The 3,873-nt window shown below is 36.1% G+C and overlaps 1 pseudogene; it reads left to right on the top strand.

Annotated features, from left to right (window-relative positions):
* The window catches only part of LOC102839748, a 37,931-nt pseudogene that overhangs the window by 16,102 nt on the left and 17,956 nt on the right, over nt 1-3,873 (top strand).

Raw genomic sequence — 3,873 nt, 5'->3', positions numbered from 1 at the left:
CCATCAGACAAAAATGTAAATACCTATAAATCTAGTCTTTTCATTGACTCAGTTTACTAAGTCCTTACTAACAGTTGACTGGGCTCATTATATACCAGCCACTGATATTAAATGATTCACTTTGATTAGCAACTTTCCCTGCATTTAACAGGCCTGACTTGCTTTTCTTCAAGATGCATGTTCTACTCAATTAGCATCGTGTATCACTCTCAGAGTGTACACTACCTGGAAAAAAAAGAGATAAAATCTCCTTCCCTGGCAGTTTGGAAACCCAAAGACCCACCAGTAAAGGCCACTTCAACTCCAAAGTTTTATTAATCCATCCAAAATAGCAGTATCAATATATATATTTTTAACGCAATAGAACATATTCTCTCTACAGCCTGGCAGAGGAAAAGTTGCTAGGTCTCACTTAGGGGAGTACAATAACTTTATCTATGAATGTCTTTTCATTTCAGATGTGTGGAATGTGTGTGTTTATTAGTGTGTATGTTAAGGACTATGAGATTTTCAAAGTGTTCAATATGAATTTGGTAAGAACTTTTGCAACATTAATAATAATAGTTCATATTTATTGAGTGTTTACTATATGCCAAGTAGTGTTTTAAGCTTCTCATATCATGGTCATTTATATCTCACAGTGAATAATGTTTAAATTCCCTTTAATAATCCAAAAATTCTTTCAGGTGACGGCTGGATGGAGAGTTAACATTTCCTACACAATTGTGCAAACTAATTGTTCTAAGGAGAATGTTCAATTCTTAACTGATGACTGCAAATCTCTGTTGAATGGTGTAAGTATACAAAAACCTAATAATTAAGTTCCTAGTATTTTGTTTATACTATTTTCAGGTTTGGAAACTATCAAGTTGTGGGAAAAGACTTCATCATCAAAATTTTAGATGACATTCAGCAATTCTTATTCACAGTCACTTGGGAACCTTAAAGTTCAAGTTACGATTCAGGTTGTCTTGTCTGCCTGTCAAAGGATATGCACATCTTGCAATAATACATATTTACAGTGTAGAACCAGTGAATAGGAATACTCTGGGTGATGTAAAAGGTTTACATGCTCAGCACTAACAAAAATGTTGGAGTTTTGAGTCCACCAGAGATGTCTTGAAAGAAAAGCCTATCCGTCTACTTCCATAACAAGACCTTGTAAAATCCTCTCTATGGAACACAGTTCTACTCTGGTGCACATGAGGTCACCATGCATTAGAGTAAAGTAGACAGAAACTGGTTAATTAGAGTAGCCTGATGAAATGAGAAAAATAAAACTGTTAAGGTTTTGTTATATCTTTACGTTTTCCTATCTCCTTCTCTTTCTCATTTGCTAAATGGCCTTATGGTGTTCCTTAGCTCTAACCCTACTGCCATCAAGTTAATTCTGACTCATAGAAACCCTATTTGATAAAACAGAACAGCCAATAGGGTATCCAATGCTGTAATCTTTACTGGAGTCCTGGTGTGGTACTGCAGGATAAGCACAGGACTGCAAGTTCTGTGTGAACCACAAAGTTCAAACTCACCAGCCACTCCATTGAAATCCAGTACAGGGTCACTGTGAGTCAGAATTGACTCTATGACACTTAACAACAACAATCATTATGGAAGCCGACTGTCACAACTTTCTGTCATAGAGTGGCTAGGGAGTTCAAACTACTGACCTTTCAGTCAAATGTTTAATGACTACACCACCAGGGCACCTTTTGTTCTTGACTCTACTCAGGACATGTCCTCACTTCAAACTTATCTGCTTACTTCCCCTAGCTTAAGTTTTTATTGTGAATTGCGGGAAGATTTACAGAAAAGATCATCAGGCCCACATTCAACAACAAAAAAAAACTTTTTGTCATTACAATGATTGCAATCCGCTCCATGAACCATCAGATAGCAGTATTTTACTCTATTTACTTTATTTTATTTCTTTCTCCTCCACCCCCCATTTGCCCTGTAACCATCATAAAATGTTTCATTTAGAAGAAAATCTTAACTTTTTGCAACAGTGGTCTCATGCAATATTTGTCCTTTCAGGACTAACTAATTTTACTCAGCATAATGTCCTCCATGTTTCAAGGTGTTTTGTAGATTCTTCACTATTCTTCAACATTGCAGAATACTCCATTGGGTGTTTGTACCAACGTTTGTTTATTCTTCTGTTCATGGGCATTTAGGTTGTCTCCATCTTTTTGTGATGTTGTGAATAGTGCTGCAGTGAACATGGGTGTGCGTACATCTAGCAGTGTCACAGCTCGTATTTCTTTTTATCTTTTCTAAGAAAACCTTTTTTTAAAAACTTTTTACAATATTGGTCTCATACAATGTCCTTTAGTGATTAACTAATTTCACTCAGCATAATGTCCTCTGGATTCAACCATGTAGTGATGTGTTTCACAGATTCATCATTAGTCTTAAATGTTTTGTAGTATTCCATTGTGTGCATGGAGTCCTAGTGTGGCATTGTGGGTTAATGCGCTGGACTGCAAAGTAGGTTTGAACTTCAAGGTTAGCTGTTCTGCCTCTCAGAAACCCTATATAGGGTCACTATGATTCAGAACTGACTCGAATGCACTTAACAACAACATTCTGTGTATGTACCAAACTTTGTTTAACCATTCTTCTATTGTTGGGTATTTAGATTGATTCCATCTTTTTGATATGTCTCCTGTAGACAATTTATTGAAGGATCCTGTTTTCTTATCCATTCTGTTGTCTCTGTCTCTTAACTGGTGCATTTAACCCATTTGTATTCAGTGGAATTATCAATTGGTATGACTTGATTGCTGTCATTTTTCTGTGTATGCTTTTGTGGTGCTGCTGAATTTTTTGTTCCACATAATTTTCTATGCTGAGTTCATTTTGTTTGGAGGGTTTCTTTTCATTTTCATTTCTGTTGTGGTAATGTTTACTAAATCTTTCTTTATTTCCTCTTTTTCTAATCTGATGTGCAGTTGTATTCTTTTTCTTTGACGTTCCCCTGTATTTATTAACATCTTCCCAGCTTAAAATGGCCTGTTTTATCTTTAAATCCACTTGACTTCTTTGCCATTTAGAAGTTCTATATCTACTCTATAAGAAGCTCTGGTAGCATATTGGTTACAAGTCAGGCTGCTAACCTCAAGGTCCGCAGTTCGAAACTACCAACCATTCTGTGGGAAAACTACGAAGCTTTCTGCTCCTGCAAATATTTACAGCCTCAGAAACCCTATACAGGGCTGCTATGAGTCAGAACTGACTCCATGGCACAGAACCACCGCCACCACCATATCTATTCTATGCCCTCTTTTTGCTTTGTAATTGGCTTTGTTATATATTGATATTTTTGGTTACCTATTTTCAATCTTGTAGTTTGCTTTACTTTAAATATTTCTTATATGGATTGAGTTCTGGATGGTGTTGTCAAGTATGGTAATTGTGGGTTGTTGTCTATTGTTGCTGGTTCTGGGTCCAAAGAACACCCTTTAGCATTTTTTGTAAAGTCAGTCTTGTCACTGCTAATTCCTTTTATTTCTGTTTATCAGGAAATGCCTTAATTTTGCTGTCATATTTGAAGGACAGCTTTGTTGGTTACATAATTCTTGGTTGGCATTTTTTTCTATCAGTTTTCTGTATCTACCATACCTTTGCCTTCTTGCCTGCACGGTTTCTACTGAGAAATCAGAGCTTAGTTTTATTAATTCTCCTTTGTAGGTGACTTTTCATTTCTCCCGACATGCCCTTAATTTTGTTGAGGAGTTTCCCTTCTATTCCTATTTTGTTTAGTGTTTTTATCAGGAATGAGCTTTGGATTTTCCCTAATATCATGAAAGATGAGAAGATTGGCATATAAGAAGTTGAACAAATCCCCAAAAGGATAGATCCCAAAAGAAA

The sequence above is a fragment of the Chrysochloris asiatica genome, unplaced genomic scaffold (genome assembly GCF_000296735.1).
Source record: "Chrysochloris asiatica unplaced genomic scaffold, ChrAsi1.0 scaffold00135, whole genome shotgun sequence".
Taxonomy (NCBI): domain Eukaryota; kingdom Metazoa; phylum Chordata; class Mammalia; order Afrosoricida; family Chrysochloridae; genus Chrysochloris; species Chrysochloris asiatica.
This window is presented reverse-complemented; position numbering and strand designations above follow the sequence as displayed.